Source organism: Sminthopsis crassicaudata, chromosome 2 (genome assembly GCF_048593235.1).
Source record: "Sminthopsis crassicaudata isolate SCR6 chromosome 2, ASM4859323v1, whole genome shotgun sequence".
Classification (NCBI taxonomy): domain Eukaryota; kingdom Metazoa; phylum Chordata; class Mammalia; order Dasyuromorphia; family Dasyuridae; genus Sminthopsis; species Sminthopsis crassicaudata.
In genome coordinates this window covers 548,295,556-548,318,376 of record NC_133618.1, presented here as the reverse complement: position 1 = coordinate 548,318,376, position 22,821 = coordinate 548,295,556, and the positions used below count along the sequence as shown (strand labels likewise).

General features: G+C 37.2%; 1 long non-coding RNA gene across 1 annotated transcript in view; it reads left to right on the top strand.

Moving 5' to 3' along the window:
• The window catches only part of LOC141558159 (uncharacterized), a 58,572-nt gene extending 36,744 nt beyond the window's left edge, over positions 1-21,828 (top strand). The window contains exon 3 of the long non-coding RNA XR_012486980.1: positions 21,810-21,828. This is a non-coding gene — a long non-coding RNA (uncharacterized LOC141558159). The remainder of the gene's footprint in view (positions 1-21,809) is intronic.
• Positions 21,829-22,821: the final 993 nt, after the last annotated feature.

Sequence of the window (22,821 nt, the reverse complement as noted above, 5' to 3'; positions counted from 1 at the left end):
GGGCATTTGTACTAAGGAGCTACTTGGATGATTCCTGTGGCAGTCATGGGTGGCCACAGTCATAGGCTTGGGTAAACAGAGTCTTCAGCAGAGGAATGGGAATTGAGGCTCACATTTTTTGCTTAAAAGGAACAAAAATGCTCCTAGAAAACTGGAAGACAGAGAGCAAATTCTCAAAAAGGTTAATATGGAGGTTAGCCAGAAATGTCATGGGAGCTAACGTATGTTGCGACAGCTGCAGGAATAAACTGGTCCAGACTACAGGCCTGCTAATGTATACAATTACTAGGTCAAAGGAAAAAAAGGTCATGAACACAGCACCTTACTCTGTTCTGTTGCTATAGTGCTGGCAAAAATATTTCATCTGAGTCTAAATTTTAGAGCTATATCTCAAGTGTTTTCTTAGCATATACATGTATGTGAAAGAAGAGAAAAAAGGGAGAGGAAGAAAAGGGAAGGAATGACAGAGATAGAGATAGAGCTAAAGACAGATTGTACATCTCAAACAATGGCCAATTGTACCTAATACATGGTATAGTAAATTGTTACTTATATTATTTAAAAGAGAATACTTTAAAAAGGAAATTATTATTTTAAAAGCTTTTTATTTTACCAAATACTTTCAAAAATAGTTTTCAACATTCATCTTTGCAAAAACTCATGTTCCAAATTTTTCTCCCTTCCTCCCTCCCACCCCCTCCAATAGACAGTAAGCAATCCAATATAGGTTAAACATGTGCATTTCTTCTAAACATATTTTCATATTTATCATGCTGTGTAAGAAAAATCAGATAAAAAGATGAAAGAAAAAACAACCAAATAAATAATAACAACACATAAAAAAGATGAAAGTATTATTCTTTGAATCATATTCAGTCTCTCTCTGCATGCAGATGGATCTTTTCATCATAGGCCTATTGGAATTGCCTTGAATCACCTCATTGTTAAAAAGAACTGAGTCCATCAATCACAGTTGATCACCACATAATTTTGTTGCTGTGTACAATGTTCTCTTGTTTCTATTCACTTCACTTAGCCTCAGTTCATGCAAGTCTTTCCAAGCTTTTCTGAAATCAACTTGCCTGTTATTTCTTACAAAACAATAATATTTCATTACATTCATGTTCCATACGTTATTCCTCCATTTCACGCCTGAAGGATATCCACTCAATTTCCAGTTCCTTGCCACTATAAAAAGACTGCTACAAACATGTTTGCACATGTGCTCTAAAAAGGAAATTATTTAAAAGGAAATATGCCACCCATCCATGCATCCTGATGCAATTCTTAACTCTACTACCATTTGTAATCCTGTGGAGCAAAAATAATAATTAAAAATACTTTTAGGATTGCTTAAACTTGAAAAAAAACTACTACTGTTAAATTAACTTCCTTGGGTTAAAGGACCATTGCAAAAATAATTCTGTTAAAATGAATTTTTTTTAACCTGGAAAAGCTATTAACAGGTTGTTTTTGCAATCATCTAATGGATGGGTGCTCTCTCCAGGAGAGATTCATCAGACTAAAATATGGAAAAAGTAGAGGTTGTTTTTGAGGAGAGTAGGCCTGGTAGACAACTATAGTGGGGATCCCTAGGAGTCTGCCAGAAGTGGAAGATGGGCATAAAAAGGTCAACAAGAGAAAGATCATGGGCTAAATCTATCAGTTATCGTGTGTCGTGGAAGAGTACTTGATTCTGAGGAAAGATCCTGGCTCAGATACTTTCTCTGTGTGTGACCTTAGATAAGTCAGAGAATCCAAGAAGGAGAAAGTCTAATTCATGCCAGACCCAGAAACTCCTGACAAGTGATTGTTTGTTTAGCACATAGCCTGGCTCATAGCAGTGCTTAATAAATGCTGGTTGATTGATTGATTTCTCAGTGTCTTCTTGAAGACCTCTGCTGAGAGGAAGCTCACTAAGTTCTAAGGAAGTCTATTCAACTTTGGGACAGATCTAATAGCTAGCTGCCTACAGACAGTTAAGTATGGCAGTAGATGGAGTGCTGGGCCTGGTGTCTAAGGGCTTTATACAGGTAGAGTTGAGGGAGCATCCCAAAAAGTCTCATGCAGTTGTAAGCTATTTAAACATTAATAGGCCACAACTGTATTGACTTTAGGGAACCTTTGAGTTAATTCATTTGAATCCTAACATGTCACCACATGTGTGTGTGTCTGGCATTTGAGAATTTGTTGGAGAGTGTTGATAAATATTAGTTGTATTTTATATCAAAGAAGAATTAGGCTAATTCTACTTGGTTCCAAAAGGAAGAAATAAGAGGAATGTGAAGAAAGTGGTGAGAAACAAATACAGAAGATCCTTGTAACTATTGTTGTCATTGTCCAGTTGTACACGACCCCATTTGGAGTTTTCTTGGCAAAGATACTAGAGTGGTTTGTCATTTCCTTCTCCAGTTTATTTGACAGATGAGGAAATAGAGGCAAACAGGGTGAAGTGATTTTCCCAGTGTCACACAGCTGTCTGAGGCTGGGTTTGAACTCAGGCCTTCTGACTCCAGGTCCATTCACTTTAAAGAAATTTTTTCCAAAAGGTGGAAATCTAAAAACACTGAAATACAGGACTGATCATTCCAAAGTTTGGAGATGGGATGGCATATATAGGAAGAACAAGTAGTCACGTTTAACTGGAACAAATTATGAAGGCGAATAAGAAGAAATTGATCTGGAAAGATAGAAGTAGAGGGTGAAGGGCTTTAAATGACAAACTAAAGAATTTGTGGCAACAGGGAACTACTAAAATTTCTTGGATATGACTGGGGAAAGGGGAAGATGATGGAGGGGAGTTTACCTAGTCAGACACGTGCTTTAGGAATATCAATATTTGATATATATGTAAGAAGAATTGGACTTGAAAGAAATCAACAGAAGTTGGGGAGATTAATTTGGAGACTATGGCAATAGACTGTTCTTTCTACTCAGTTTTAAACATTACTACTTTCTTCAAGATTGTCAAATGTCAAACTCTTGACTTCTCTCACAATCCTGGATCTTCTTCTTTTAGATATGTTCCAGTTTTTGTATGTTCTTCCTAAAATATAGTGCCCAGACTTGAATATACAGTATTTCTGGATATTCAGCTTCTCTTAAGGCAGTCTACGATTACATGAGAATCAGATTTGTTGAAGGAGCTGGGAATGTTTAGCCTGGAAAAGAAAGTTTGGAAAAGAAGGGAGGATAGGATGGGAGAAATGGAAGCTGTGCTCAATTTTTGAAGTGCATTCTTGTGGGAAAGGGAATATACTTTTTTTTCTGTTTGGTTCTAGAAGGTAGAGCCAAGAAGAAATAAGTTAAGAATTGCAATGAGGTAAATTTAGAATTAAGTCAGGAAGAAACTTTGCAAGAATCAGAGCTGATCAAATTGGAATGGTCTTCCTCAAGAGGGGATAGGTTTCTCCTTGGTGAAGGACTTCAAATAGAACATGGACACTTTTGAGTTATGCCATAATTTGACATTTCTTTCAAGTATAAATGGGACTAGCTGGTCCCAGATGAGCCTTCTGACCCTCAGATTCTGGGATTCTATGAGGAATGTTTGGTCTTCCAGGTCACATTGCTGACTCACATTGATTTTGAACGTTACTAAAATCCTAGCATCCTTTTTAAACAAACTGTTGCCTACCTGTGCCTCTCCTGGCTTGTACTCATGAAGTCTTTTTTTAATCCATGATTAAGATATCACAGCTATCTCTATATAAGTGCTAATTATTATCTATCCCAAACTGTATGATGGAGTGGTCATCTGACCTCTAAGGTTTTATTTATTTCTACTTCAGTAACTAGTTTGTCTTTATTAGTCAGAACGGTCTTTGTCCTCATGTGGCTTACAAAACAACAGCAAAATATTTATTAAGTGAGTGCCATTTGTAGAGCAGTACCAGATGCCTGGGCGCCACCTCCTTTCCTGATTCCCTGAATCATTAAGTGTACTTTCCCTACTCAAATTAGTCTAGTTTGCTAATATGTTTTTATACATTACATCATCCAGTAAATTTGACCTCCTTGAGGACAGCAATTATTTCTCAGCTTGTCCTTAGCCCCTGAGTCATATTTAATATTATATACGTGTTTCCTTAAGGCAGAATCCCTCTTAAGATGAGCATGAACAATGCAGACATAGCAGCAATCATCCTACACATGGCTTCCATTTGTCCCAATACAGTTGAAAATAAATAAGGCTGGCCAAATTTGTCCAAACTATGGAGCAGCTGAAGTCTATCATCAATATTCCCAATATTCTTTCCATATGCCCTCTCCCTGGTGATTCTCTGTACTCTCTTTCCAGACCCCCCATTCTCTGACACTACTAAAACAGGCCAATAGCTAAGAAGAGTTTTTTATACTTATTTATTCCATCTCTTCCTTTCTATATCTCCTTCCCATCCACTCTACAATGATGACTAACTCATAGGAAACTGCTAAAGAATTAGAATATAAGACAATGCATGATGAAATCCTAAAGTATATGAAATCCTAAAGTATATGGTACGTACCTCATGGGCTTAAATAAAAAAAAATTCAGAGTGCAAAGATCACCAAATGTCCAAGTACTCATGGAAGGCTTTAAGGAGAAAATGGCACTTTTGACAATAAGACACATTTACTAGGTATCATGGTTTACAACAATCCTCTGAGGTATGAAGAGCTCCATTTCACAGATAAGAAAGATGAGAAAACAAAAAAAAATCAAGTGCTTTATGCAAGTCAAACATTTCCCAAGTATCAAGTTAAGAAGCCCCTGATTCCAAGGATCTCGGATCTGATAGCATACCTGAAATATTGTATTTAGAACCTCTAAAATCTAGGGCAGATTCACAATCTCTAGTGTAGATTAACCTAGGGTCTGTGGACTTGAAAAAAATTTATAATTATTTCAATATAACTATTTTTCTATGAATTTTATTTTATGAAGTTTAATAACTTTACCCTGAGGAGTCAATAGGTTTCATCAGAATGCCAAAGGAGTCCAGGACCCACCCCAAAAAACAAAGAATCTCTATAAGATTATTCTTCCCAAATGATTTTTCTTTCTAATTCTCTCCTAATTCGGATTAAATTTAGTTTTGATTTTTTTTGGTTAACAGCTTCTTTGACCCTTTTTGAATACCATGAGTGCCATCTGCTGACTGGTTTATGGAACTACTTGAGTACTCAGAAAAAAATGATCACCTCCATCTGGATTGTAGTTTCTTTGACCTGGTGAGGGAGAGGGAGGCCCAGGGCAGTTCCGAAAACTAGATGTATCTGTGAGTGTGATTACATTGTATTTTTAGATCTTTCCTCAATGTTAGTTAAAATAAAATTTAGGAAATGGACCTTTGATTTTATTGTAATAGGGAATAAGGAAGATCAATGCAGGCAGCCACCTATTTAGCAACTTAGTCTTTGTTACCTGAAGAATTGAGAGGTTAGGGGACTTAGAGGATCACTATTTATTCTACAAGGCTATCTTTTTTATTTTCTAGAATGGTGAGGCAGTGTTTCCTTGTCAAAAACAAGCTTAAGTGTTTGGGTGATTGAGGCAACAACAGATATGGTGGGCATTTACAAGCTGTATAAACCTAGGCAAGTCTCTTAACCTCTGTTTGCCTCAGTTTTCTCAACTGTGACATAGAGATAACAATAACACCCAAGATCAAATGAAATAATATTTGTAAATGCTTAGCACAGTACCTGGCACATTGTTATCACTTAATAAATGCTTATTTCCTCCCTCCCTCGCTTTGTCCTTCCCACCCTCCCTCCCTCATTCCTTTCCCTTCCTTCCTTCCTTCCTTCCTTCCTTCCTTCCTTCCTTCCTTCCTTCCTTCCTTCCTTCCTTCCTTCCTTCCTTCCTTCCTTCCTTCCTTCCTTCCTTCCTTCCTTCCTTCCTTCCTTCCTTCCTTCCTTCCTTCCTTCCTTCCTTCCTTCCTTCCTTCCTTCCTTCCCTCCCTTTTTCCATCCTTCTTTCCCTCCTTTCCTCCTCCTTTCCTTCCCTTCTCACTCCCTTCCTCCTCCCTCTCCCTTCTTCCCTTCCTCCCTCCTTGATTCCTTCCCTCCCTTCGTTCCTTCCTTCCTTCATTTCTTCCACCAAGACTCAGCCCTGAACCCTTCCAAAATGCAGCAGATGGCTTTCCCTATTAGCAGGGAAAGTAAATAGTAAATACATAATGAATCTGATTCTTTCAGACTTTATTCCTAGTCTTGAATTAATTTCAAAGGGACACATTTGCTTTTTCAAAGCCAAGAGGGTCCAAGATCTCATTTCTGTGGCTGCTCCCCCTCATTTGTGCAAAGCACAACTCTTCTATGCCTCCTTATCTTATGCCAATCTTGACTCTGTTCTCACATAAATCCTTTAATAATGTTAATAGCTAATTAGTAATAGCTGTGTAAAATTGATATAACACTTTAAGATTTATAAAGTACTTTATATAAGCTATCATGTTTGATTCACACTACCATCCCAGGTGCTAGATGCTATCATTACAGTTGAGGAAATTGAAATGCCTTTTTTCAAGGTCACTCAGCAACTAAGTGTCTGAGGCTGGATTTGAACTTAGGCCTTCCTGTCTTCAGGTTCAGTGCTCTTGCCACTATGCCATCTATTTGCCATGAAGGATTTTCTTCAATTTCTAAAGCAAAGGTTCTTAACTTAGGTTTTCTAAAATTAAAAAAAAATTGATAATTGTTTTTTAATATAATTTCCTTACTTTGTAATATGTTTTTTTAAAATGCAATTTAAAAAGTTTACTCTGAAAAGAGCTCCATGGGTTTCACCAAACGGCTAAAAGGGTCTATGACACAAAAGAATGTCTGCAACAGAGTCCTTCTTTTATATCCTGTAGTTGTTTGTCAACAGGAGTGTACCACTTGGGATAGGAATCTTTGGATTTGTGACATGGCAAGCCTACTTCCTTTTCTAATTGTATATGTCACAGATATCTTAGAGGTTCCACTATCTGCACACAATCACCATGTCTCTTTCCCTTGTGGTTTAAGCCACCTATAAATTTCATTCTTTGGCATTTGTGGTGTTCTATGATTCATAGTCATGAAGCATCACTAGGAAAATATTGTGAAAAAGAAGATGAGTTTTAATGTTAGGAAGAAGCTTGAGGTTTTAGAAAATGTCATACAATTTTAACAATGCCATTTTCTTTCTCCTGATTCCACCTGTAGTTTCCACCCAAATTATATTCACTTATTCAATCAATAATCACTTAAAAACCTGTCTATAAGTCAAAAAAGGGAATAAGTCCTTCCCTCAAGTATCCTCTACTGATGGGAGGAACCCAACAGATATACTAAAAATAATATAAGATATATACAAAGTAATTTATGGGGGGTTTACAAGCACCTGAGGGTTATCTGGATAAGTTTATTGTAGGAGGTAGAACCCAACCTCAGCTTTGAAAAAAGTGGAGAATTCCATGGAGTAAAGATGAGGAAGGAGTGCTTTCTAGGCACTCTGGGAAAACATAGAGCTAGGAAACAGAATGGCACGTACAAGAAACATAAAATTGGCCAGTTTGACTGAAATTCAGTGTGAAAGAGAGTATATATGATATATACCCATCATCCAACTTCAGATCTTAACTGTATATGGTATGCATTCTTCAATTACCTCCTCTCTCTCTTATATGGTAACCAATTTCATATGTTATAGTTGTACAAAAGTACATATATATATGTATATGTATATATATGTAATCATATTTAAAATATGTTTTCATTTTAGTTATGTTGTGAAGGAAGAAAAGATCAAAAGATAAAAGCTATCAAAAATTAAAAACAAAAATAGTGTTTATCTGCATTCAGACTCCATCAGTTCTTTCTCTGGAAGTGGATAGGATTTTTCATCATGAGTCCTTTGGAATTGTCTTAGATCCTAGCATAGCTGAGGAGATCTGCCATTCACTGTTAATCTTTGCAGGTTTTTCCAAAATCTACCTGCTTGTCATTTCTTATAGCATAATACTATTCTATTATATTCATATATCACAACATGTCCATCTATTCCCCAATTTATGGGCATCTGCTCAGTTTGTAAAAGAATATTTGTAAAAAGTGTTAAAGCACAGTGTCTGACACATAAATAAATGCTTATATCCTTCCCTCCTTAATAAATAATAAAATTAATATTCAAACCCGAGCCATTTGACCTTCAGCCTAGTGCTCTTTTCACTACATTAGATGCAGTTTTGAAAATGGAGGAGAAAAGGACTGCTAATAGGGGGAGGGAGGATCAAGAAAATGTTCATATAAAAGAGAAACTAGAGATTTTAAGAGACTGAAGTAAAGGGGAAGATTATTCCTTACATGGGCCCGATGCAAAGGATCGTACAAAGATAGAAGTTGGAATATTGTGTAAGGAAAATAATAATTAGACTGGCTTGACTGGAATGTAAAGTTCATTAAGGGAAGGAAAATGGAATCAGTCTAGAAAAAAAAAAGTTGAAGCTAGATTATGGGGTGCTTTGAATGCCAAACTGAGTTTGCATTTTATACTAGAAGTAATTGAGAAGTCACTAAAATTCTTTGAACAGGGAAATGACAAACCTGGGCTTTAATAAAAATCAGTTTGTCAGCTCTATGGATAATGAATTGAGAGGGGGAAAATGCTGATAGAACTGGAGTATAAGTATGGTTCTTATATGAGAAGAAACAATAGAAAAGATGTGTTTATATGCACATACATAATAGAGATAGGAAAGGGAGAAAGAAACAGTCAGAAATAGGGGAGAGAAAAAGATAGAGAGAAATGGAGGGTGGGTAAGAGAGGAGAGAGGGGAAAAGGGAGAAAGGGAGAGGAAGATAGGAAGAAAAAAGAAAGTTTGGTCTATCTACAAACATGCTATATACACATATCATATGCATATACAAATGTGTACATTTGTTATACATGTATATTTATGTGAATATTAATGTACATATAGATACAAGCCATATATTAATATGCAAAGAATTTGAGGTTTTGAATTGCAGTAGGATGAAAATAAATTGGATGAACCTCCAAGAAGTGTTATAAGGGAAGGATATATGTCAAAGTTCCTATGCCAATAAGTATGATTTATATTTTATTTATTTTATAATTATATTTATTATAATACTTATAATATAATATAATTATATTTATAAATAATATTTATATTATAATTTATATTGTACATCTAGCCTGTGCAAATTAGGAAGATGCAGAATAAAAAATAACAACCAACTTTTACAGATGTTTGTAATTTCAGCATTTCCATAAATACACATATATGTGCATATGTGAGTATATATCCACCTAACTAGATGGGCACTTAGCCCCTTGCCCAGCACAAAGTAGATGCTCATAAATGCTTACTGACTGACTACTAAGTAGAATAGGAAGGGTCATACAGGGTATACATTTATATAGTCATGCCCATGTGTATATATGTGCATGTTTACGTATCTACCCATAAGTCAGAAGATATAAGGGAAAAGAAACTGACTTTGGAGATGAGCAAGTAATAATAGTTAGCATTGACATAGACCTTTAAAGTTTACAAAACACTTTTACATTATCTTTTTTGATCTTCATAGCAATATGGTGAGGTTGGTGGTTGTTTTATTTCATGCTCAATGAAAACCAAAATGATATCACTATGCTGAGGCCAAGATACAGAATGTCCACTGTGGCTGATGAGACTAGTATTAGCTTGAAAGACTCTACCGCGGGTCTGGTACAGTGGGTCTACATGAACATTTTAGGGACATGGGATGTCCCTAAATCGGCACATCTCACATTACTTTTGAGCCACCTGTTTCTGCTTTGCTCACAAAGTGTAGCACCTTCACTGATTCAGGCACATCAAGCTGGACAGTTCCGTTCTAGTGGTCCCACATCTTACAATTGATTCCAAAGTTCTTCAGAGAGATTTCAAGAGCGCTGTTGTTCTGAGCCCCATGAGTGTTTGTCTTGGGTGGGAGTTCTCTGCAAAACAGTCTTTTAGGTAAATGTACATCTGGCATTTGAATAACATGGCCAGCCCATAAGAATTGGTCTCTCTGTGGTAGAGTTTGAATGCTTGTTAGTTCAGCTTGAGAAAGGACATGTCTGGTATTGTATCTTGCCAAATGATTTTCAGAATATTCCTAAGGCAATTCAAATGGAAATGATTCAATTTTTGGCATGGTCCTGACAGACTGCTTGGGATTCATAGGCATCCAACAATGCAGTCATCCCAGGGGCTCTGTGACCTTCAGTTGGGTAGGTAGCCTAATTCTCCTCTGTCAGACTTTCCTCTGGAACTTCCCAGTGCTGAGCCATCTCTGATTGATGCTTGTGTTGTCATCTTTGTATATATCCTTGGACCATTTACTACCGACATAAATGAACTTATCCATAGTATTGAAAATCTCTCCATTTGTAGCTCCCAAGGGTTCCACATACGGATAGTGTGCTGCTGGCTGGTGTAGAACTTCTGTTTCCTTGGTGTTCGTTGTCAGGCCAAAATTAGCACAAGTGACAGATAATTGATACATACTCTGTTGCATCTCAGCCTCAGAGGTTGTGTTGAGTGCATGATCATCTGCAAATAAAAAGTCACACAGTAATTCTCCCTCCATTTTAGTCTTTGCTTGTAGCCTTTCCAAGTTAAATAATTTACCATCAGTGTAATAACTGACCTTGATGCCATTTTTTGGTCCAAATTGAAGGCATCCAACAACATTGCTGAAAATATTCTGGAAAGCATAGGAGCAAGCACACAGTCCTGCTTCACTCCATAGTTGATTAGGAAAGCACAAGCGCACATCCATTATCCACAAACATGCAAGCATTCCATTGTGGAACTACCAGTGAACTTCTCTGAGCAACCAAATTTTGCCATGATTTTCCATAAGCCCTCACAATTGGCAAATCCAAAGCCTTGGTCAGATAGCTGAACACTGTGTACAGGAGCGTTCTGCTCCTGGTATTTCTCCTGGCATTGTCATGCAACAAATACCATTTTGATTGTTTCTCAGTCCTTTCTGAAGTCACATTGTTTTTAGGTAGATGAGAATCTCCCCAGGGAAGAATTAGACTATTAAAGAGGACTCTAGCAAGACCCTTCTTGGAAATGATGAAGAAGAGACTCCTTATAACTGTCACAGGGCAACCTATTTCTTTTTTGTTTGTAGAGATGAACAATGGAGGCATTCTTGAATTCCTGAGGGATACACTTCTCTTGTTATATAACCTGCAAGATTTCAATCAGCTTTTGTTTGAGCAGTTGGCCTTCTGCTTTGTAAATCTCAGCTGAAATAGCACTGGGTGTTCTGCCACATGAAAAGAGCCTAATGACATCCCAAACTTCTTGGTTGGAAGTTCAGATAGAGATGGATTGATTTAGGGTTAATGACTTCAGCATTAGTTGATGATAGTCTGTTGAGAATGCTATGGAAGTATTCAGCCCATCTCTCCAGGATCATTCCTTATCACTAGGTGAGATGTACCACAGGTCTTTGATCTATAAAGCCTTCAGAGCATGATAAAAACATTTTGGATTGTTACTATCAATATAAAACTGAATTTCTGCCTCCTTACTGAGCCAAGAATCCTGTATCTAAGCTTCACTTGTACTTTACTTTTGATGGAATTAAATGTTGCTTACTTGGAGACAGACAAACTATCCTGCTGGTAAACCTTGTAGGGGGACTCAGTTTTCATTTAGCAGCTTCTGAATTTCCCCATAATTTTTGTTAAACCAGTATTGTTCTGATCCAGATGAACAAATGCAGTGCAACACACCAAATCTCTGCAAGTTGTCCACTTCTTTTTTTGCTCTATTCTGTGTGTTGGCTCAACTTTCTTTCCAAGTTATCAATTAACTGTTCCCATTCAGAGAAGCATTCTAATTTGTTGACATTATGTCTTCTGATAGTTATCTTGTCTGAAGTCACTGATTTTGTTGAACATGAATGTTTATCTTGGAGAGAATGTCTATGATTGGTCCAGCACTCTGCATCACATATTGCCTTCATCATTCTTTTATAACATGTCTGTTTCTTCTCCTTACAATGACATAGTCTATTAAATGCCATCATTTGCTGCCAAGGTGCATCCATAAAATTTTCTTGCAATTTAATGGAAAACAATGTGGTGATGAGAAAAGTGTGAGATGCATGTTTTCACTAGTGAGAGACATTGCTATTGTTTTTCTTAATTCCTTTCCTCCCAAGGATTCCCTGCTAAGTTGGATAGTCTGTGCCTACTCTGACATTAAAATCATCCAGAATTACAAGCTTGTCCTTTTTAGGACATTGATGATGAGGGGCTCCAGGTCTTCATAATTTTTTTTCCTCACCAGCATTTGTCATGATGGGAACATATGCACTGATGATGGTAGCTCTTGCCTGCAAAAGGCAATCACAGTGTCACAAATCTGTCTTTCACTCCTTTTGGGAGGTATATATATATATATATATATATATATATATATATATATATATATATATATATGGAGGTATATCTGTTTGGTGAAATTTATTTTGATTGTGAAACCCACACCAGCTTCAAGGTGCTCCCATTTCTGTGGATACTCCAAAAACAAGAACCAGTTCTGACTTCAGTAAATTGGTCTTCATTTGCCAGCTGCAGAAAAATTAAATGACTTGCCCACTGTTCACACAGCCAATATATATTTCAAGTGAGATTTAAATTCAGGTCTTCGTCACTGAATATAGTGCTTTATATACTATACCTGTTATTGCTAACCTTGGTTGTCATTTCTTCCTGCTTTTTGCTTTCTTGGTTTAGGAAGCTTATGCATGAAAATGCAATTTATATTCCATAATTTAACTTCTGCAGCTGAGACTGATGACAAATAATTTGTGCTGCCATGGAGACTGAGGCTAGTTAATTGCTTGAATTTAGAAACCCCCTCCCCCCAGGAATGTCATATGTCAAAACTCCTATATCAATCAGTGGTAGGATCTGGACCATGAATGAGCATGAACTAGCAGTGTGGGCAAATTATGAAGTCTTAGTATCAACAAAAATAGCAATTTACTTTGATAGTTATTAATAATTTTAGCATTTCCATAAAGAACCAAAATAATTATGTTATTTCTGATTGAAAGTTCAATTCAATTCTAGATTATTAAAAAAAGACAATACTTTTTCTCTTTATTTTGAATCAGAAATGGAAAAAAAGAAGAAAGTTTTTCTCAGTAATATTTCAGAAAACACCTGCATTCTCTTTCAAACAGATAAGCTCACCATTATATATAACATTTTGTAGATTTCATCCAAATTTCAGAAGGTTTTCATCTCCAGTCTTTGAAACTTTGAACTTTTAAAAAATAAGGACACCACATTGTGGGAATCCCAATGATATTGCTGTGCAAAAGTATGAAAGAAGGCCCCAAGCAATGCTTTCTGGTCTGCTCAAAAACCACACCTGAAAAAAAAGAGTTGATGGGCCATAGTATGGCCTTAGTTTGCTCAATTAAACCCGCTCAGGGAACTGGGAACTGCTGTCACATGGTTTGACATGAAGATTCCCTTAGAATGCTCTTCTTTTCAGCTCAGAAATGGACTATTTGTCTATTTAATTGATATTCTGAAGCAAAATCTTTGTCTGTTCTTTATGGTGAAGACAAACTTGAACCCAATAACAAAAGGAGAATATAGAAAATCTACTTTGTAAGATCTACACAAAGCAGTATTTCCTCAGGCTGTTTTTGTTCACTGTTTATTCTGCTAAGAATGTCAAACTATTCCCAGGACTAGATTCCAGAGGTTTTTTTTCTGACTAAACAAAAGAACAAAAATAAATACAAAGCATATGCAAGGTAAGAATTGGAGGGGGGATGAGAGATCCTGGCTGTAAGGACCCGAGATTCCATCTGGTCCAAAGCCTTCATTTTACAGATAAAGAAACTGAAGCAGAAGGAGGGCAAGTGACGTGCTCAGGATCACACAAAGGTCTCCCAGGGCCCAGGGCTGGAAATCACTTAGTCCCACTTCTTCATTTTATAGATGAAGCAATAGAGGCCTAAGCAAGTCCAGGTCACTCAGGAAGGACATCTCTGAGGTGGTATTTGAACCCAGGTCCTCTGATGCCATGGACTTCACTGTACCCCCTTTCCCTAGCCCCTACTCCCCAGCCACACAAGGAGCTACCATGGAAGAAGTGGAGCTCTTTCCTAATTCTCCAAGCTAAGCCGGCTTTAGTGAGAAGTTCATGTTTCATTTCTACATTTTGTCCATGGCAAAGCCATCACTCCATCACTCAACGATCATTTATTAATATTAGGCACTAGGCTTGGTGCCAAATGCTAGGAATACAAAGACAGAAGTTACACCTTCCTGCCCTTAAGGATCTTACATCATGGACATGTTTTGCAGACATGAAATGTTTACAAGACAATTTCAAGGGGAGACATTAGCAGCTTGGAGAGAATTCTTAACCTAAGGTCTGCAGCAAGCCCCCTCCCCCAAGGAGTCCATGGATAAATTTCAGAAGGTCCTTAAACACGGATAGAAAAAAAAACCCATCTTTATTTTCAACAACCTTACTAAACTGTAGAGTTTCTTTCAATCATAACTGTAGTAAATATTTTTTCTGAGAAGGGGGTCAAAGACCATCAAAAGGGGACAATACACACACACACACACACACACACACACACAGAGAGAGAGAGAGAGAGAGAGAGAGAGAGAGAGAGAGAGAGAGAGAGAGAGAGAGAGAGAGTTTAAAAATCCTTGATATAGAAGATGGTGCTTAAGTTAAATATTGCGGGAAATTGGGAATTTCAAAAATTGGAGGTAAGGAGGCTGAGGAGTTCCAGGGGGGGTGTGATGGAATGCTACGTATGATGGCCAATCAGGCTGCATTGTAGATGCCTGAAGGGAATGATGTGTTGTAAAACTGGCTTTATGGTACATTGTTTATTATTACAGGCTGGGAGCCAGGTTATGAAAGACTTTAGATGCCAAATAGAGCCAGAACTAGTGGGGTGCCTGCCCAACCCCAACTTTGCCCCATGGGAGGAAATTTAGAGTGCACAAAAACTTAACACGTCATCAGTGTACCACAGTGGAAGAAAGTGAAGACTACAGCTAGTTTGTTCCCATCTTCTCTCACATTGCTCCATAAAGAAATATTGCACCTACTCTGGTTCAGTCTCCTTCCAAAACTTCCTCTTCCGTTCAATCCTTTCTGGCATGACAATCTTGCTTTTTGCCTTACCTCTTACATTACGTTCTCTGGCAATATAAAAAGAGACTCACTTATATACTTGGAACTAATTCAGCTGGAACATCAGACTATGATTATTCACAAAGTTAAATACGTTGAGTCAATTATACTAATAGATTATGTTTGTAGTATGAGTCACTTTCTGTACATAATCTCCTTCGATATTGCTACTATTTTGTAAGGTCCAGCTTCTTAAATTGTGATTTGCAACCCCAGATGACGTCTCATAACTGAATGTGGGTGTCCCAAAATTATGACTTATTATCAACAAATGTTTGATTTTGTACATCTGCTTTATATATCTATATATCTGGGGTCATATAGAAGTTTCTCAGAGGAAAAGGGGTTGTGAATAAGAAAAGTTTAAGAAGCCCTACTAAGGTATAGAATATAATTATTAATATCCCCATTTTAAAGATGAAGAATTGGAAGCCCATAGGTGAAGTGACTTGAACATGGTTAGGGCAACTAAAGTACAAACCAGGCCTTCTACTCCAAATCCCATGCTCTTTCCCTGTACCCTGTAAATTTCAAAAATGGAAGAGGAAAAAAAAAGTTAACAACTATGGTTATGTCTCAATTTTTAAAATTGAGTTTTAAGAATATTTCATTTCTGAAAGCATAGCTATCATCCTCTAAGTCCCATTCTCTAAAAGAGCAACCCTCCCTTCAACTTCAGGTCTCCTATCTCTTGCTGCATCTGTCCTTTTAGGGTAGAGAAGTGGTGCCCTCAGTGATAACCATTTTCACCCCTGGTCATATGCCCTTCATCCCAGTGACTCTGAACTCCTGCAGATCAAACTCTAAATTCCTGTCCACATCCCCTACCACCCAATTCCTCACTGCTGTCCCCTTAATTCTCCCACATCTAGTCCTTTGGAATGTCACAAACTTCCCTCTATTCTAAATCTCTTCTTCTTTCCATTCCTTCCATCTACTATCTTTTATTGAAACCTGGCTTTCCCCTTCCTGGCCACCCTTTCCAGTTCTGACTGGACCTTGACTCATTCTCGAAGTGGGGCCATTGGAATATTCCTTGCTTTCCAGATTCTCTTCCTTCCTTCTTCACTCAATGACTCCTCTTTCATTAAGGTTTATGTGTTATTCATATCTACCACTCAAACAAAATCCTGTCAGGGATTATCTATAGATCCTACATCATTACGCTACCTTCCTCAATGAGTTTGATACCTGGCTTACAATTTTTCCCTCTTCTCCAACTCTTGCCCTCATATTAGGGAACTTCAATAAACATATTGATTCTCCCTCAAATAACCTAACCATTTAGTTCATTTCCAATGAACTACTTCTTCCTTTCACATCAGCTATACAAAGATTGTCATATCTTTAATCTGTACTGATTCCAATGTTCAAGAATTCTGAATCCCCTCATCAGTCCATAATCTACTGGTTTTTCATCTCTCCCTCTGCTTTCCCTTAAATATCTGTACTTTATATCTACACTGTGACTTCTAATCCCTTGACCCTCAATCTTTTCCTTGCCATCTCCCCTTCACTAGCCACTCTCTCCTTCCCATCTTGCCTCCTTGGAGAAATAATTAAAGTATATACTTGTCTTCTCTTGAATCCCTACCCCTTTTGTCATATCACCAATATTACGCCCAATCAAAACTCAGTCTTGGTTTACTTCTACCATTCTTTTCCTTCCTGCCCATATACAAGCTTGTGAACAAAGATGGAGAAAATCATGCAACTTCTCTGCTTGGATTCCTTACAAATTTATGTTATATAACCTCAACTGGATCCTCACTGCTGCTAGACAATTCTACTGTCTCTCCCTTATCAAATTCACTATCCTGCTCTCCACAGCAGCTCTTCCAAATATTTTCATCCCTCTTCAAATCTCCCATGGTTTCCCCTACCCCCACCCCCAACTAAGAACCTTGCTTCACATTTTACAGAAAGACTTGAGGCTCTTTGCTGAAAGTTCCCTCTTCTCCCCTCTTCCTCATCTCTTATCATTTATCTTATTTTATCACAATATATTTGTGATATCTTATAATTGTGATATCTTATCACAAGCCTTTCGCTTCCTCTACCCCATCTCTTATGATGAAGGGACCTTACTCCTTACCAAAAGACTGTTTTGTGATCTGCCTGTTTAAGTGATCTCATTTCATCCCATCTCTTACAACCAATTATCTCCTCTGCCATCTTCACACTTTCACTTATTTTCAATCTCTTCTTCTGTATACCCATTTTCCATTTACTATAAACATATCTATTTCTTACCTGTCCTGGAAAAAACCCTTCCTCATTCCTTCTATCCCTGATAACAAATGTCTTTTATCTGCTGTTTGATAATCTTTGCTCTTTGAAGTCAACCTCTTTGAAAAGGCTGTCTCAGAGAGGTAGATACTCTCTCTCCTTTTACTCTCTTCTTAACTCCTTCCAGTCTGGCTTACAACCTTATTATTACACTGAATCTGCTATCTACAAAGTATTAACATTTCTTAGTTGCTAAATCTGAGGGCTTTTTCTCAACCCTCATTCTCTTTGACCTCTTCACCCTTTGACACTCTTAATCACTCTCTTTTTTCTAGGTTTTTGGTACTCAAATAGAATTTTTCCTCCTACTTATTTGACCACTTCTTTATCTCCTTTGCTGGATCTTCTTCCAGATCACTCTCAAACCAGATATGACCCAAAGTTTTACCCTGGTCCCTCTTCTTCTCTCCCTCTAATATGGTAGTATTGGGTGATCTCATCAGCTCCCATGGATTTAATTATCATTTCTGTGCTGATGATTTTCAAATCTACATCTTGAACTCCATGCCCAGTAGACATTTTAAACTTAATTTGTTCAAAGCAGAACTCATTATCTTTCCCCCTAAAACCTAAATTCTCCCTAACACCTTCCCTATTATTGTAGAGGGCAACAGCATCCTCAAGCTTGCAACCTAGAAATCATCTTGTATTCCTCATAATCAATCATATCTACTTCCAAGCTGTTGTAAAGACCTGCCTATTTCCATTTTGCAATATTTCTTAAATCTGCCCCCTTTTTTTCACTGACACTACCATCATTCTAGTATAAGCCCTCACCACCTCATGCCTTTATTATTCCAATAGCCTATTGGTGAATCTGCTTGTCTCACATCTCTCTCCACTCCACTTCATTCTCTGTTGAGCCATTAAAATGATTTTCCTAAAATTCAGTTCTATCATATCATTCCCCTACTCAATAAATTTTGTGATTTCCTGTGGCTTCCAGGGAGCAAAAACAAAATGCTCTGTTTGTATTCAGATCCTCCTTACCTTCCTCCTATCTTTCCAATCTTTTTATATCTTATCCTATAATAGATATGCTTTCATCTAGTGACACTGGCTTCTTGGCTAATACAAAAACAAGATATTCCATCTTCCAGCTCCAAGCATTTTCTCCAGCTATCTCCTTTGCTTGGAATGTTCTTGCTTTACTTCTCTAACTACTGACCTCTCTGACTAATCCCAACTAAAATCTATCTTCTATAGGAAGCCTTCCCTAAATTCTCTTAACTGTAGTGCTTTTCCTCCTTTAATTAATTTCCTTTTTTCTTGCATAAAGTTATTCTTCTTTTTTGTTTTCATGTTGTCTTTCCCATTAAATTGTAAGCTCCTTTAGAGAAGAGATTTTTTTTGCCTCTTTTTATATCCTCTGTGCTTAGTTTGGTGCCTGGCACATAGAAGGCACTTAATAAATGTTTACTGAATGAATTAGCAATAACTTACTACTGCCTACTGAATTCTCTGTCTTCTGTCTGGCATTCAAGATTTGTTATTAGCTTCTGGTCAAAATAACTGCTGAAATGGAAGCAGACCAACTAGCTCCCATATACCAACTCCAACAAAAATTGTAAATGTATGCTAGACTGAATAATGATCAAGAAATCTAATGAGAAGCTATAATAAGTAAGTACTTCCTCATCAAAAGTGTACAAAAAGTCAGTGAGAACCCCAGAGGTAATGGGGAAAGGGACCACTAGCAACACAGGTGCTGGTGGAGGCAAACCTAGTTCAACTAAAGATACCTGTAACCTATAAAGACTGTGTCCAAAGGTAGCAAGTATAGGGAGCTTCTCCCTCCCTGTTTGCCCTAAGACCCAAGGTGGTCTGAAACCCCTAGGGTGGGGAATCACTAGAATTCCCAAAAACCCAAATGGGGTCACAAGAATTGGGCATGATTGAAACACCTGAACAGCAATGTGTTGTAAAGAATTACAAATATGAGTTCAGAGAAAGATGGAAGACTTGTGTGAAGCGGTATGAGGTGAAGAAAGCAGATCCTCATCAGTAACATGTACTAGGAATCTCACAAAGTAAATGAGGTAATAAAGGTTAAAAAAAATGGCTGATCATAATGATCATTGTTAGTATCATACTGTCAAGGTTAAAAGGCATATCCCTTCCTTCTATTAATAGAAGTTAATAGTTATTGACAAATCTCTGTTGCATCAATATAAAACAGTTTTTTAAAAGAAAAAAAAAAAAGAAAGTGAATGTTTTCTGATTTGGCATCAGCTGGTGTGATCGGGATACAAAGGAACGATCATCAAATGCTTTAGATGACACTCTATTTAAGGAGAGGTAACATGACATCATGAAAAGAATACAGACCAGAAGTCAGGAGATTGTGGATCCAGATCTCAGCTCTATCACTTATTATGTGATCTTGAGCAAGTCACTTAATCTTCTTGTTGTTTCTTGCATGAGACCCTCCACTTCCCAGCTCAAAGCATTTTCAACAGAGTCCCCCCCATGCCTGGAATGCTCTCCTTCTTCACTACTACTTACTGTGTTCCTGGTCTCCTTCAAAACTAGTTTCACTCTCTGCAAAGAAGCCTTTACTAAGACCCCTTGATTATCTCATTATCATATTATGATATTATCACATTATCTAGTATCATATAGGATAAATATCCATTTATCCTATATGTTTTCTGATTATCAGGATTTCATGAAAAATTTACATAGTTGCTTGTATATATGTGAAAGTATAAGCTTCTTGAGAAAAGGGACTATCTTTTTTCCCTTCTTTGTAAGCCTAGCTCTTAGTATAGTGCCTGGCATATAATAGGTGTTTAATAAGTGCTTGTTGAACCCATTTGGCCATCTTTCTGAGGCTCAGTTTCCTCATGTGTAAAATGAAGTTGATCTTGATGAGATAAATGTACCGCCTACTTTGCAAGGCCATTGTCAGGAAAGCACTTTGTAAATCCCTACGAATGTGAGTTATTATTAGTCATAATAGAAATTCTTTGGAGGTCGTGACTATTTTCTGAAAAGCAAAGTTTGAATAAGTATTGAAAAAGCACATAATATTAAAGTAAAACTAACCAAAGATAATGGGACTGAATTAATTCATTTCTGAAAAAGCTCCTATTGTACAAATATAACCCAACCCCTTAGCAGTTCCTCAGGGTTTGTCTTTCTCAGCCAAGATAAAGAAACAGAAAGAAATGTCCTTATTTTCTACCATATGGGAGCCTGATTATCAGGTTGTTATGGAAAGCCTGGGTAAAAGAGACCCCACAGATTAGACCTGTTTTTCATTTCTCTAACCTATAAATTGCCACTTTGTGAGAGAGACAGCATGGTCTGGTGGAAAGAACACAAGACTGGGAGCCAGGAGATCTGTCTCATAGCCTTGTCTCTAATTAACTGTGCGAGTGTAGGCAGAGGCTGACCTTTCTTTGCCTCCTTTTCCTCATTTGTAGAAGAGCCATAATAATTCCTGCCCTACCTTCCTCTAGGGACATTGAGTTAATAATGTCAGAGTACTTTGAGAAAAATTAAAGGCACCATCTCAATGTAAAGTATTTTTATCTTCTATATTTTAGTACAGTCAGAATTCTATTAGGCAACTTAAAATATCCTAAAGGCTCAAAATCGATGAAAGGGAAATGAAGGACTGAGTCATTTTTCAACCTACTTTGGAGCATAAGACAGATTTCTTCAAATCTTTTCAATCATATAAACGATTGAGAATAGACTTATTCTTTCAGGGGCAGCTGATAGCATAATGGATAGAATGCTGGTCTTAGAATCAGGACACAGTAGTTCAAGTGTGACCCTAGACATTTACTAGATATGTGACTCTAGGCAAATCACTTAACCTGTTTGCCTTAGTTTCCTCAACTCTAAATAGGAATAATAACAGCACCTACCTCAGCTATTATGAGGATCAAATGAAATAAATATTTGTAAAGCATTTAGCACAATGCCTGATGCATAATATAGCTATATAATGCTTATTCCCCTCTCTTCATAAGAGAGTCCTTCATAACCTGGCTCCCAAACAACAATAATAATAAATAATCTGTAACAAAACCAATATTGTGGAGGGCAAGAAAAAGAGAGATGACTCAAAGAAAAGGTTTGAAAAGGTTTATAAAGCATTTTCTTCACAGCAATCATTAGAGAAGAAGCACAATTATTATGTGGAAATTAAGTTTCTAAGAGGTTACATGATTTATTCACATCCTATAGTAGTAGGATTTGGACCTAGGCCTCCTGACTACAATAAGCTAAGCACTTCCATTCTGTGTGATATATGGTACAGAACTAAGAATTATAATAATTTATGTTTACATGCAGAGTCCATGTGATAAAGAGGATGGATTTGGATTTGGAGCAAGAACACCCAGGCTCAAAACCAATCTTTACTCCTTACAAGCTGTGTGACCTTTAGAAAGGTACCCAATCTGGAGGAGTTTGGTGCCCACATCTATAAAAGGGGTGAGTTGAACTAAGGCCCCTTCCAGCTCCAATGGTATGTGATACCAAAAATACTTTGCTTTTTTACATAGTGATTTACCCTTCACAACTCTGTCAAATGAGAAGTACAAATCTTATTTTCTCTGTTTAGAGAAATTAAACAACCCGCCTACAATCATGTGGGCATGCAGGCAACCAGGAACTGGAGGAATTGGGCCTTGAATCTAGGCCTCTGACTTCCAAGTCACATTTTTATAGAATATAGGACAAGTAAGTTAGGATTAGAAGGAAGAGGTTAGGAACATGGGGCCAAATGGGCACCAAGATGCATGGCCAAGGGAAGGCAACACAATGGTATTTGGTACCTTGAGGGGAAAGGATTGCTACAAGGAGAAGTGGTGAATTAGAGGCAATTTTCACTTATTTCACCCTCTTTTTATTCCCTGGGAATAAAAAGCCTTATATGGAAAGCTATTCATTGCCTTTAAGAAAAATATATGGTATGTAGGCATAGACCCACACTTAACACCAAGATAAGATCAAAATGGGTCCATGATTTAGGCATAAAGAACGAGATTATAAATAAATTTGAGGAACATAGGATAGTTTACCTCTCAAATTTGTGGAAGAGGAAGGAATTTGTGACCAAAGGAGAACTAGAGATCATTATTGATCACAAAATAGAAAATTTTGATTATATCAAATTAAAAAGCTTTTGTACAAACAAAATTAATACAGACAAGATTAGAAGGGAAGCAATAAACTGGCAAAAGTTCTGATAAACTGATAAAAACAGTTAAAAGTTCTGATAAAGGCCTCATTTCCAAAATATATAGAGAATTGACTCTAATTTATAAGAAATTAAGCCATTCTCTAGTTGATAAATGGTCAA